At 35.5% G+C, this 15,861-nt stretch overlaps 1 protein-coding gene across 1 annotated transcript in view; it reads right to left on the reverse strand.

Moving 5' to 3' along the window:
* LOC113511441 (neural/ectodermal development factor IMP-L2-like) overlaps positions 1-8,332 on the reverse strand; it is a 95,915-nt gene extending 87,583 nt beyond the window's left edge. Inside the window, exon 1 of the mRNA XM_052891874.1 lies at positions 7,950-8,332. The gene's annotated coding sequence lies outside the window, so the exon portion shown is untranslated. The remainder of the gene's footprint in view (positions 1-7,949) is intronic.
* Positions 8,333-15,861: the final 7,529 nt, after the last annotated feature.

Below are 15,861 nucleotides of genomic sequence, written 5' to 3' on the forward strand. Positions count from 1 at the left end.
CATTGTGCATTGAAGTTTAAATAAATAAAAAAATAAATAAATAAAAGAAGAAAATAAATAAATAAATGAAAGAATAATTACGAAAGAGTTTTATCGAGCAATAATGAATGGAGACGTCGGTAGGGGCCGCCCTAGACGGATGTATGTTGACCAAATAGGCGACGTGCTGAAGAAGGGCCAAATTAAAAGTACCCGTAACCGGCGAATCGAATCGAAGCATTTGGCGTTCCATTATTTCTGCCTACTCTAATGAGTGAGGCGTGACAGATATGTATGTATGTATGTAAATAAACATTTTGCACTAAAGCGAATTATATAAAAAAAAAACCGTAATCACAGCTGTCCTGTCCATTGTTTCTGGAATCATTGTTCCTATCATATTGAATAACAGTTTGCTGACATTTCAGAGTCATCTTTCATTCATTACTTTGTGTGGCGGCGCGGTGTCTGCATTACTTAGTGCTTCTATCCAAGAACTGGTAGTCAGCTTTACTGTGACCTATTTATACTGGGAGGTTAATAACCTTTTTATTTCATTTAACAGTTTCCTCTTGTCGTTGCAACTAATTCATAGATTCTCTTCCAGCCAGCTCTATTCCAGGCCATATGTTTGATCCCACTATATTTATTTTATTTTTTATTTCAGCCGTTAACTGGCTATTGCTGAACATTAGCCTTCTCGCAGCTTAGACCACGTTAATAAATACACAAATAATCCTATGTTCCAAATTAGGATATAATCAATCCGTGTACCAAATTTCATTCAAATCCGTGTAGTAGTTTTTACGTGAAAGAGTAACAAACATCCATCTATCCATCGTTACATTTTCATATTTATAATATTATATTTTACATACTAATTTAAATGTGGAAACAAGTGAGTAATTTTGGATTTTACAAAAGAAAAAAAAATTAAAAAGGGTTACAGAGAGACTGCTCTGTTACTGACAATATTAATTTTAAGATTAATTTGTTTATTTTAGAAAAAAATAATGGATTTTTTCTAAAATAAACGTAGCTTAAGTTACTCCTTATTACATCAGCTACCTGCAAATGAACGTCCCGTCAAAATCGGTGCAGCCATTTTAGAGATTAGACAAAAAATTTAATTGATGAATAAAAAACAGACAAAAATTGTAAAAAATGTTATTTTGGTGTATGTATCGTACATATGTATATTCACAAACATGCATATAGATTACACAGTGAATTGACAATCTTTTGAAGTCCGTTGAAACATTTACGTTAGGCATATTCTAGACTTTCTACAACAAATGATAGCTGTGATAAGAGTAATCTAGTGTTGATATCGTTATCAAATTGATCAAATTAATATCATCATAATATTTGAAGTAATATTACAGAGTGATAAGCGTCGAGTGACTGACTCATGATCATTGATTTAATACTATTTAAAAAGTAAGTAAAATAATAAATAGTAACATAATAATGACAAATTGTGACAATGACAATCCATTTCTATATGGAGACATTTTAAAACAATTTTTTTAACTTTTCCACATGAATTTTCAAACATTTTCTCTCCTACGTAACTTCTTTTGACAATTATAAACATAACAAAAAAAGAATTAGCCAAATAGCACCTATTTACGTGCTATTTGGCTAATTCTTTTTTTGTTATGTTTATATTTTATCATAACATTGAATGCCCAAAAATTATATAAAAGAACAAGTTCACATTTAGTTGATCGTGTCTGGATACCTTTTTAATGTCCATTGCAGAAAAACAAAACATAGCTGTCAGTTTTTTTTACCATTTTTTTTCCTTTAATTTTAAACATTTGAATTTGTATAACAACTCGGGTATAACTTTAATTTTTAAATTATTAGATTTTTTTTTAATAATCAATAATGATAAATTGTTTTAGAAAATTTACAGATATTTACTAAGTCACAACACTTCGGTAAGCAAAAGTAATGGCCGCTCTTTGAGCCTTAAACAACGTGATGCATCATACATACAGTCATAAAAAACAAACACACATGTTTACGTAAACACATTACATTTGAAATATTTAAATTTAGAACGCGGAATCGTTTGTCTATGCTCTAGATGTTTCTTCATAACAAACAATTTATAATCCACAAAAAAAGGTATCAATCGTAACTATCCTCCTTTCTTCGATAAAAAAAATGCTCTGACGTCGATCGTTCTCATTCTAGATTGCAAGATAAGCCGTGACGAGTTGCTCCAACGAGGTGTGAAGGTGAACTGGTCGGCCTTGAACTGATTATGTCCGGCCATTGACATTACGGGTTGAAACTGCAACCAATTGTACGATCCGGTTCTCGAATTGGGAATTTAATGTAATGAAAGTGGAATCATAACCCCCGTCTGCACTATCAGTATTCACTAGCGGGATACCAGTGAGGGATGATAGGTTAACACTAGGCTCCAAATCAATGATCGCTTAATTACCCGATGGGAGGGAAGGAATTGTTAGTAATGCGGACTACCAGATCCATTGCTAGCAATATACGCTTATCAGGTCGACTTCCACGTCGGCCTCCCTGGAAATGAATTCCTGAATTCCAGATGTATTAATCACGATGGGCTAACTGACCTGTCTTTTCATCTTCATCTATCATCCCTCACTGGTGCCCCGCCAGCGTATACCGTTAGAGCAGGCGGGGTTACTAATCCATTACATCCATTGAAAAAAAATATTGCCCGATGATGCCTCGTTTAGAACTGAACTGAATAACAATGATTAATGACTAACGGGGAAGGTCATAAAGTTTCCATTAATCATCGAACATGAGACTTTGTACAAATCGACTTTTGTACAAAGTCTCATGTTTAAGCTAACTGTTCAATCAGGTGGGTCCTTTTGCAACGAGCATGCGGCTCACCTGATGGTGAATAACCACCATCGTTCAATGGCACCCACAACACCAGAAGCATTGCAAATGTGCTGCCGAGCTTTTAAAAAGGAATATGCACTTTTCTTGAAGGTTACGACGTCGTATCGGTTTGAATAAACTGCTACTCTCGTCAAATGGTTTGCCATTCAAGTAAATATGAAAAAAAAAATGGAAATTGGTGTCTCTGGCTCCCCTATTGGAGTTGGTAACAACGTAGCGAGGTCATAAGGTCATGCTGACAGTTTCTAGCAAGTGAATGAGTGATTGGCACGTAGTACGAGCTCATAAAATGCTTATCCCATAGCTAAATTATTGATAATGGAGCAGTCACCCGTCCTTTCGCGTAGTAACAATGCAAAGCAATCTCTACTTGCAACGATCCAATAGCATATTGAAATGTATTGTTTATTCCAATAGGATTTAATGGGGGGGGGGGGGTGATACTGGATTGTTAAAATTGGGGATTAGTATCCCCATTGTTAGCAATACACCCTATCAGGTCGACCTCCACGTGGTTCCCCCTGGAAACCATCGTGGTTAATTCTAGTGAAATTCGTCAAGATGGGCTACCTGACCTGTTTTCATCGTCAGCTATCATCCCTCACTGGTGCCCCACCAGCGTATATCGTTAGCGCAGGCGGGTTACCATTCCATTATTATCCATTAAAAAAAAATAGGATTTAACAAAAATGTTAGTAAGTTTTGTCGAAAATATCACAGAAATAATGTATAAAACAAATTGAAACAATTAATAAATTAATAAATGTTTGATTTTTACTAGTATAGGAAATCAGTGTAGATTCCGGCATAGAATAGGCCACCCCTTCCTTTCCCGTGGGTGTCGTAAGAGGCGACTAAGGAAGGGCGGGAGATGGGCAGCAGCGTCCCTCTTAAAACATCACTGCGCCAAACTGCGCTTGCCAATCCGCCTGCCAAAAGTGGCAATTACTGGCAAAACCCTCCTTATGGGGGAAGCTATGTTCAGCAGTGGACAGTAAACGCCTGAAACAACTATTGAATGTCGGGGGGAAAGGGATTGTTAGTACTGGGTTTTACTGCCCCATTGCTAGCAATGCACCCTATCGGGTCGACGTCCACGTGGTTTCCCCTGGAAACCATCGTGGTTAATTCTAGTGCAATTTGTCACGATGGGCTAACTCACCTGCTTTCGTCGTCACCTATCACCCCTAACTGGTGCCCCGCTAGCGTATACCGTTAGCGCAGGCGGGGTTACCATTTCATTATCACCCGTTAAAAAGAACTATTGAACGTCAGCAGACTGCTTTATGGGCGGTTTAATTATTCATTTATTTACATTTTAATTAAATTATATTAAAACAAACTTTAGTAGATGGCTTTGTAAAAATATTGAGTCATTAATATTGATAAAAATGAATAAAAGGAATCGCTTCACAGTCGCTCATGACTAAGGGTCCCGTATGGTTCCGAAACTAGTTGAGCTTTATTGACTAAAATTCACGTACTTTACTGCTGGTTATTACATACATACATACATACATATCTGTCACGCCTGTCTCCCATTAGGGTAGGCAGAAACAATGGGACGCCAAATGCTTCGATTCAAACAAACCTCTTTCGCTTCTTCCACATTCATCAATCTCATCTGTTGGTTATTATATTAACATATTAATAAATTCATTAATTCCATTTTTAAATCTCACTATTCTTATTTTAAAACGCAATGCTTATGCCACAAGATGTTTTTAGACACGGTTCGTATAATATTTAAATTTAGAATGTGGTGAATTAACAATTGTGTCAGTTTGAAAAAAAAAAGTGTTTATTCCAATTTTTTTTACATACTATCCTATCTATCCGCTAATTCTGTCCAATAGCAATGCTGACAGAACGACATCTGTCGGCTCAGTCTACGGATTAATAAAAATTATAACCCTATACGTCGGTTTCCTTTGCTTTAATCTTTTTTTTTTCTTTTAAAAAAAATATATTGTTATCTCTCATCTCATATCTCGTGTTACAAGTGACGCGGGTCTGGACCCCACATTCTCCAAATGCGATTGAGTCCATGTGTTTGTAGACTACGTGACACAGGTCTCGTATCGCACTCGAAGAAAGCCCGGCGCGTTGTATTGTGTAATTATTAAGTTGTCGGTCTGTTGGTTTACTATTTTTGACTGTCCATTTATTTTTAGTTCATTTTAAACTTTCGCGTTGTTTACTTTGTATTTTAAAAACGCGATGTAAAAGTTTTTACAGCTAAATAGTACTTAAATACCTGCTACTTTATCGTCGACGTTTCCATTTATTGTATTTCATTTTTTATCTATGTATACTAATTTATACTCTGTACCCCCTAAGGGGACGTGAAGCCTCTTCAGGGGGAAAACTACCTCAGTAAAAAAGGTAGATTTATTAAGAATAATGCAAATTTAACATTTGTATGTTAAAAAATTAACAAAAAAAATAAGTCGGGGAGTCACGAAATATTTTTTCACACTTACAGGTGTCGTGTCATGAAAAATGTTGAAAATCGTTGCCCTATATTATTTCTTCTGCTGCTGGTTACTCTGTTTGAATCATAAATTACTATTTGCTCTTCTATTGCAGTTGTTTTATTTAATTGTTATATATAATAATATGTAATTATATATGTACGTATTTATTGTATGTATGTATATATTTATTTATTTAATATATTATGTGTATGTTTATATTATATGAATTTATCAAGTATTGTTTTATTTTTTCTCTATTAAAAAATGCACCGCCTACGTATTTCTCTGTTCGCCCAACGGTCGACTGGTAGAGAACACCGTCCGGTGTTAAGTCCGTCAAATGTACACAGAATTTTACTGTGCATTAAAGTTTAAATAAATGAATGTGGACGAAGCGAAAGAGGCTTGTTCGAATCGAAGCATTTGGCGTTCAATTGTTTCTGCCTACGATAATGGGAGACAGGCGTGACAGGTATGTACTCGTATGTATTTTTTAAATGTCAAATACATTTTTCATATGAATTTTTTGCTATCGTTTATTTGATATGTTAATTTATTGTGGAAACTTCATTGATATTTATTATTGATGTATTTATTATTTATACGTTTTAGATTTTATTTATTTATTTATTTATTACATCCACTGGGTGAGCCTTACAGTCCTCCAATACGCTCACCCAGGAAAGCATGAGTACAATAACATACAAAAAGAAATATTACACAAAAAATAATACAAAAATACTCAACTATAACAAAAAAAACGTCTGAACACAAACACTCTGTGGTCACTTGATATTATTACTAGCAACTAGCGCCGGCTTCGGTCGGTACTTTTGAAAATAAATTACAGCCTATGTTAATCACTTTCTGTTGTTGAAAGTATTATTAAAAACGGTTTAGTATTTTTTTTTAATTTATCCATTCATCATCATCATCATATCAGCCTTTAACTGTCCACTGCTGGACATAAGCTTACCCCTTGCGATTCTTACCAGAAGGTACCACTATTGGCAGGCAGATGTTTTAAGAGGGACGTTGCTGCCTATCCCTCGCCCTCTCTTAGTCGTGTATTACGACTCACATGAGAAAGAGAGAAGTGATCTATTCTATGCCGGGACCACACGGTCTTTTATTTATTACAAATAAGAAATAAAATCGTTTCTTTTCAGAATATTATTTTAAATGTCATAATCATATGAATATGATTTTTTTTTTATGTGTGAAAATGGTATAGTAACCCCGCCTGCGCTAACGGGATATGCTGGCGGAGCACCAGTGAAGGGTGATAGATGAAAATGAAAACAGGCCAGTTAGCCCATCATGATGAATTCATCAGGAATTAACCATGATAGTTTCCAGGGCGAACCACGAGGAGGTCTACCTGGTTGGGTATATTGCTAGCAATGGGATTCTCAGTCTCTTTGTCATCACTAACAATCCCTTTTCCCCCTATTAATATGAATTAAGAATTACCTAAATTTTGATAAGAAAAAAACTTTTTTTTTAGTCGAATGGAAAGGGGGGAAAGGGATTGTTAGCGATGGGGTCTAACAGCCTCATTGCTAGCTATGTTATTAATCAGGTCGACCTCCACGTGGTTCCCCCTGGAAACCATCGTGGTTACTTCTCGTGGAATTCTTCACGATGGGCTAACTGACCTGCTTTCATTAATGAAAAAGTGGTAAACTTAAAAGTGGTAACAGTCGTTTATAGACGTAAACAGTACCGCAGACTTCATAGAATACACTGTGACGCTGTGTGTGTATAAAAGTGAAATAAAAAATAAATCGTATTCTATTTTCAAAAACGTATTTATGAATATAAAAAAAAAAAAAAACTGCCAGTAATTCTCATTGAAAGTCTAACATTTATTAAATGAAGTCAAAATGCTATTTTACTTTTTTCCATGATGATGGTATCAGCCATTACTGTCCACTGCTGGATATAGGCCGCCCCCTATTGGGAGATTTTACCAGTAGTTGCCACGATTAGCAGGCGGGTTGGCAACCGCAGCTTTTTTTATACCACAAAGATGCCATACTGACGGTAAACGGTCACTGTAGCCTGTGGACGCCTGCAACACTAGGGGTGTCACGTGCACCTTGCCGGCCCTGAATAAACTTTAATATACCCTTTTTGAAGAAGCGAAAAGTTAGGCGTTGGTGATGTTTTGACAGGAACGCTGCTGCCTATCCCTCGACCATTAGTTTCCTTTAATCGTTTCCTACGACATGTACGAGACAGAAAGGGCTGGCCCATTCTATGTCAGGACTACACGGTAAAAAATATTATATACTCATATAACAGTAGGTAATAGTAACTTATTCTAACAAAGGAAATAAGAACATATAAACTTATTGTTATGTTTCTTAATTTACAAATGATTAATAAAACATCTTATTTGTACTTGTGTAGGTACATACAAAATGTCAGATCGTTTAACACTTCCAAATTTGAAATTAACAGTTTTCAAATGTTACGTTTTAAATTTGGAACGATTCAGTTAACAAAAAAAAAAGCGGGAACAACTCACCATAAAGTGTTAGTTTTAAATTTGGAACGAAAAAAAAAGCGGGAACAACTCACCGTAAAGATAACTGCCACGCGTGAATGATGAAACGATTAAAACAAATTACAAACTAACACACAAACAAGGCGAAAGTTAAACGAAAGGAAATAATATTACTTTATAGCGAAATACAAGAAATGTTGTATTCGAAAAAAAAATATTATCATTTTGTTTTAATAGGTATAGTGTTTTGTGGATACCACGTGCTCACTGTGCCACAAAATATTGTTACTCGATTAAAACGTCACGTGTTGATTAATCGATTCGGAATCAATCAGAACGCGTTGCGGCGCTGTCGTCGAAAAATAGTGATGCGCCGTCACCGGATCGGTATGTCGATAAGTGATTTTTCGAAAACTGTGACACGTCTAGTATTCGCGACTGCGCACTGTGTAATGCCGCGATATAAGTTGCAAAGTGAAGGCACTTTATCAGTGACTTGCTAGCTTAACATATAAGACTGTTATATGAACAATATAACCAGTAGTGTGGCTAAATTGTCGACCGTATCGATTTTCGATGATTGTGCATTGTTAGATTTGTAATTGTGTCGCGACAGTCGGTCGATTTTGGTTATCGTACGAATTATATCTTTACCCGACTGCCAAAAGTAGAGTAATGTTTTTCTGCTGTAGTTTTTTTTTTAAATTGCAGGATTTTTTCTGGATTTTCAAGCTTGATAGATTTTAATAAATGTAAGTACTGTTGTTAGATTCTGAGTATGATTTATTTTGTTTGAAAATGGAATAGTAACTCCGCCTGCGTTATTGACACACGATGATGGTATGGCGGATGATGAAATGTCAACGAGGGATGATAGGTATGTAAGTATAAGTCAAGATTAGTCAGTATATCTTGACAAATTTCCAGTGGGAACCGCACGGGGGTCGACCTGAATGAGTAAGTTATATTACTAGCAATGAGACTACAAATCCTCTCTACCGCTTCTTAGAATACGTGGCTTGAATATAAATAGTACATAATATATTATTTTATGAATATTTATATAGAATAATAAAGCTATGTATACTTATAAAGTCATTTGTTTCCACTTATAAACATCAACGCACAAACAAAACTACTAAGCCTAGAATGATAAAACATTTTTTCGTTCATAACGTAAGTATTGGCTACGGAAGGATTTTTGAAAAAATCAATTAAAAGAGAAAACATGACACCACGCGTGCAAAGCCGCGAATAACGGCTAACATAGTATAAAACAAAGTCGCTGTCGCTGTCTGTCCGTTCCTATGTATGCTTAAATCCTTAAAACTACGCAACGGATTTTGAAGCGGTTTTTTTTAATAGATAGAGTGATTCAAAATGAAGGTTTATATGTATAATACATGCATAATATTGTAGAGGAACACTGATAATTTTTGATTTTAATGTAATGTCGTAATGTAATGAGGGGTCAGTGGCGGTATATAGTGTCAGAGGGCCTACCATGAAATGTTTTCCGAAATTTCGGAGCCAAACGAAACAGAAATTTGATGTTAAAATTACATAATACATGCCGTTTGGAAATATTAAAAATGTTAAAATATTGTTCCTTTGCACTTTTATGACGAACGAAATGTTAAACTCCATTTATTGGTCCGATTTTGGTATAAACAAATACATGAAATTGAGTCCGAAATTTCGGAATTTCATTTCATGTTAGACCCACAGCATTGTACCGTGCGAAGCCGGGGCGGGTCGCTAGTAAATAATAAATTCCATTACAAATAACTATGTTTAATAACATGCATAAGGCATGCTAATATAATAAAGTTTTATATATGTACATTTTATTAACGATTCTATTATAACACGTTTTATCGGTCTTCATTTATTTTTAATAAATGACGTAAATTGTTATTTGCATTTATTGTAATATTAAAATTTAGTTGTATAAGTTACGATGACTAATTGTTACTAGAGGCACACTTATAAAGTCGTTTATGTTTTTTTTTAATGGGTGATAATGGAATGGTAACTCCACCCGCGCTATCGGTATACACCGGCGGGGCACCAGTGAAGGATAATAGGTGAAGACAAAGCAGGTCAGTTAGCCCATCGTGACAAATTCAACAAGAATTGTTCACGATGGTTTCCAGGGGGAACCACGTGGCGGTCGACCTAATAGGGCATATTGCTAGCAATGGGGCTGTCAAACTCCATTGCTAACGATCCTTTTCCCCCCAAGTCGTTTATGTTAATACTTCTTTACTGGAGAAACGGGATTGTTAGTAATTCTTTTTAGTGGGTGGTTTTTTTTTTTATAAATTAGTGGTAACCGTCGCCTATAGACATGAGCAGTACCATGGACATAACAGAGTATAATGTTTCGCCCATGATACCCTCCATGCGTTGCCATTCCTGAGGACTCAGGTGTTATTCCTCTGTACCCTGTAAATTCACGCCATATCCCACCCTTCAAACCGAAATACAGCCAAGAAAAAATAAAATAAAATAAAATAAAAAAACCGAAATATAGTCATGCAAACACAACTGCTTTACGGTTGAAACACGAATGAGCCAGAGGTACCCAAGCAAATGACTTTTTTACAAAGTCTTCCTCTGGTGTAACCTACCTCATTGGTGCTCCGCCAGCGTATAATGGTAGTGCAGGCGGGGTTCCATTCCATTATCATTAATTAAATAAACTTGTCTTCTAATTTCTACTGTTCTCACATTTTATCACATTTTTCTATTAAGCTGTATGTACAATTAAGCAAAAAGGCACGTACATACATACATATACACACATCCTAGTCTAAACTTCTTTCAAATACTCGCTAAGTTGACTGGAAGATATTTCTGATTGTGATACGTCCGCCTGCCCTACAGTTTAGATAGATAGATAGATAGATACTCTTTATTGTTTGCTCCATAAGATTACAACAGTAAACTTATTATAAATATAAACAATTATAAGAAATATTTACAACGAGAAAACAATGGGCGACATTATCGCTAAATGTAAATTACATAGAAGGAGTGATAAAATTGTCAATTCATAGCAGGTTAGCGTATAGAAAATGTTATACGGCCGTATAATCCTACCAAATTCAGATACAACCTGCTTGCATACTTTCTACATAAACTGTGTCGAATATTTAAACTAGTAATGTAAAATTTGTCATTGACACATAATTGACATGTCAAACATTTTCTATACACTACCCTGCTATGAATTGAGAAAAATAATAACCGGTGGTGTATCCTTCGTCCTCTTTTTATTAATTATATTTGCATAAGAAGAAAGGAGACAACTATATGATTTATAGTTTTTATTTTATCATTCAATTCTATGTAATTCCTTGTTCGTGGCAAGAAAATGTTACTGCTTTTATGTCCTTCTATTCATCTGGGTGTATGTCTAACGTATTGCATTTGAAATCCCATGCATGATAGACTGACGCTGAACACGTTTGTGTTCTAAGAAATCGTTTAGTATGATTCTCAGAAATCGGCTTCACTTAGTAAGTATTTTGTATTTAAAGTTTTAAATCTATTAAAAGAGAGAAGCAATGCGTTCTCTGATGAATTTTTAAACAATATTTTGCAATAGGAATAGGTATTTATAATAGGAAATATTTATTTAAATGTTATTGTATAATAAAAATATATATGTAACTAGCCATTACCCGCGGCGTTGTCCGCCTCTAATTATGTAGTTCTCGTATATTTGCCATTAAAAGTTTTTATGAATCCAGTCTTATATTGTATTATATACTAAAATGATAATTACGCACCTAATACCTTCATAAAGTTTTAGCCAATTCAACTGATCGGTTATTTTATAGCATTTTATATGTGATTTTTTAAATTGATATAATTTTTTTATTTATGAACTGATTGAAACAAAACAAACATTGAATGTTAAGTGGAGCAAATTGCAATGCATTTGTGATTACCGCATTCAAATCGAGTAAGCCGACCTCCACGCAGTTCCCTCTGGAAATCATAGTGGTTAATTCTTGTTCAATTGGTCACTATGAGTCAACTGACTTGCCTTAATCCTCACCTGTCACCCTTCATTGGTACCCTGCCAACGTATACCGATAGCTCAGGTGGGGCTACCATTCCATCTTAAAAATTAAAAAAGAGTGTACTGATGTCCAATATTAGTAAATAAACTATCAATTAATTAATTGGATTTGTCATTAATTTTTTTATAACATAAGGAGCAAACGAGCATGCGGTTCTACTGACAGTAAGCGCCTACCGCCATACATGATCACCCACAACACCAGAGGCATTGCAGGTGTGCTACTTGCCTTTTAAAAACGAAATATGCTCTTTTCTTGAAGGTTACGATGTCGTATCGGTTCGGTGGAAGAAAGTGATTTGAAAAACGCACGTTGGAGGACCGTCACTCATCTAGATGGATTTTTTTTATGGATGATAATGGAGTGGTAACCCCACCTGCGCTATTGGTATAAGCTGACGGGTTCCAGTGAGGGATGATAGGTGAGGATGAAAGTAGGTCAGTTAGCACATCGTGACGAATTTCACTAGAATTAAACACAGTGATTTACAGGGCGAACTGCGTGGAGGTCGACCTGATAAGGTACATTACTAGCAATGGAGATGTTAGACTCCATTACTAACAATCCCTTTCTCCCCTCATATAGATGGTTGGGATTGAACTTTAATTTGTTTTCAATTATAATAATTATTTTATGATTATTTCAACATAACTTGCTGGGGGAAAGGGATTGTTAGTAATGAAGACTAAAAATCTCATTGCTAGCAATATACCTAACCTGGTCGACCTCCACGCGGTTCCCCCTGGAAACTATCATGGTTAATTCATCATGATGGGCTAACTGGCCTGTTTTCATTCTCATCGATCACCCTTCACTGGTGCTTCGCCAGCGTATCCCGTTAGCGCGGGCGGGGTTACCAATCCATTTTCATCCAACAAAAAAAAAAACATAACTTGCTTACTGTTTTATTTTGTATTGAAACAAATTATAAATTATTGGAATTATTATACTGTGAATCATTATAAATAACTGAATTATTTGCACAGTTGTATTTGCCAGACAGAAGTAAAGATGATTATTCCGTTTTGTTTTAATTTTTCAATAAGCAAGCTATTAATATTGTTGTAAGATGGCATTTTATTTTCTTTACACACTTTTGTTCATTGGTATGTATTTAATTAATAAATATTACAGCAGTCTAAAAGAATGTCTGAGATTAATGACGAGTAGGCAGGTATATTTTGTTATTTAAATAATTAAAGTTTATGTCCCACTCAAAAAAACCGACTTCAATTGTGACAAAACCAGTTGTTTTGATCTGAAAACTAAATTACTGAACCGATTCTGATGAAACTTCCATGGGACAAATTTTTAAGTACGTATATCTCTGCAGTTAAAAAAAATCCAAATCGGTTTAGAACTGACGGAGTTATAAGGTGACAAACGTAAAAAAAAATAAGTATAATACATAACCGAATGAAAACCTATTGTATAATTGTTAGTATAACTGTTGATACTGATGTTAAATCCAAAGCAATGGTTACTGCTATATGTATGTACACAGTTAGCAATAAAATTATATTCTATTCTATTTCCTTTTAAAGTTGGTTGAAACTCAATCACTTCGTAAGAAAATAAAATGGCGAGCAACGAGATGTTTTGTAAACAATTTCTTTTTTTCATTTAAGAGTTTCCTCTTGTCGGTGCAACTAATTCATGCATCTTCTTCCAGTCAGCTCTATCCCAGGCTATATAGTGTTTCTTTTATCTGTCCCATTTAATTATTCCTCGGTCTTTCTCTTCCTCTTTTGCCCTCTAAACTTTCTATTTTGCCTTTGTAAACACATTAGATAGATTATATTTTCGCTTCGCGTTAAGTCTCAATCAAGAATTTAAATATATATATATATATATATATATATATATATATATATATATATATATATATATATATATATATATATATTTTATGTATAAAAAAATGTGGGCCGTCAGCTTGTTTGTTTGTTGGCTCAAATCATATTAAAATACACTAATAAACAACGAAATATTTCGTATATATAATATTATTATTTTGTTAGATTGAAAATATTTGAATTTAGAACGCGGAATTGTCTTTACAATTCGACTTCAAAAAGAGGTTTGCCGATTCGTGTTTACAAAACACACGTCGCTCTCGTCGTTCTTTTTTTTTCTATAGAATCTTAAATTTAATTTTGTATGTAAACCTAGTGTTTACATATTTAACAACAATAGTTACAATATTGATTTGATTTTTTTTATGCAACTTAGAATAGCAAACAAGCTGACGGCCCACCTGATGGAAAGTGGTAACCGTCGCCTATAGACACGAGCAGTACCATGGACATAACAGAGTATACTGTTTCGCCCATGATAGCCCCTATGCGTTGCCATTCCTGAGGACTCAGGTGTTATTCCTCTGTACCCTATAAATTCACGCCATATCCCACCCTTCAAACCGAAACACAACTGCTTCACAGTTGAAACACGAATGGGACAGAGGTACCCAAGCAATCGACTTTTGTACAAAGTCTCCCTCTGGTGAATATCGCTCGCTCGGCGACTCGTATCTCAAAACACTCGTATGTCGAGGTACTTACTACTACTTTATTTTAATATTATTATTATCAACAGAATTGATGACACATAATGTCGCCACGCCCCCTATAATAATAACACACAAATATCTCGTATCGATGATTCAATATCGATTGATTGATAAATAGGGCACGTCACTAGATACCGGTGGGTGTGTCGCGGGATCGGGAGATAATACTATAACCCGACGACAATCCAAATAACTATTATATTACCGGAGACGATATATCAAGATCGGTTTGCTTACACGATACCCTTGATATTTAAAGACTTGTTTGGGAGCTGAACGGTTGGTATTAGGCTCCGAGGAGTATTTTTTTTATACAACTTAGAATGGCAAACAAGCTGACGGCCCACCTGATGGAAAGTGATAACCGTCGCCTATAGACATGAGCAGTACCATGGATATAACAGAGTATACTGTTTCGCCCATGATACCCTCCATGCGTTGCCATTCCTGAGGACTCAGGTGTTATGCCTCTGTACCCAGTAAATTCACGCCATATCCCACCCTTCAAACCGAAACACAGCCATGCAAACACAACTGCTTCACGGTTGAAACACGAATAGGACAGAGGTACCCAAGCAATCGACTTTTGTACAAAGTCTCCCTCTGGTAAGACTTTAAATATTTTACTAAACGTTGTTATTTTACGAAGTCCATCTCACTGGTTAGTCGATTAGAATTATTGAATTATATTAAATAAATAAATAGAACTGATGGAGTTATGAGGTAACTAACATACAAAAATATATAACAGAATCGAGAATCTCCATTCTGAAGGCAGTTGAAAATCTCAAGAAACTGGAAGATACAACTATTGTCAAACATGGATTGAACGAAACATCTCAGGTCAGACAATAATCACTGTAATCCGATGGCAATAATCCCAAGAGCTCATTACGGCAGCCAGTTTTTAGTTTTCCCATTGCGACATTAGAAAAAGACCATTAATATACCGTATTGCCGTCGAGATATGTGAACGCCCGCGGCATCGCGTGCTCAGCCAGCTCTGGGAAGTCGCCACAGATATTAACTATGATCACGCATACGTACCCACTTGCCAACTTTTGTTTTTAAACAAGTTACGCTCACTGACTTGCTTTATGCGTGTGCAGTTTTGTGGATCTTTTATTGTTTCGAAAATGTATGTATTTCATTGTCATATCAGCCTTTAATTGTCCATTGCTGCACATAAGCCTCCCCTTGGAGGGTTTTGCCAGTACTTGCCACGCTTGACAGGCGGGTTAGCAACCGCAGTTAGGATTTTAGAGATGTTTTAAGAGGGACGCTGCTGTACATCCCTCGCCCTCCCTTAGTCGCCTCTTAATA

This window comes from Galleria mellonella, unplaced genomic scaffold (genome assembly GCF_026898425.1).
Source record: "Galleria mellonella isolate WM207_F2 unplaced genomic scaffold, CSIRO_AGI_GalMel_v1 utg146, whole genome shotgun sequence".
NCBI lineage: Eukaryota > Metazoa > Arthropoda > Insecta > Lepidoptera > Pyralidae > Galleria > Galleria mellonella.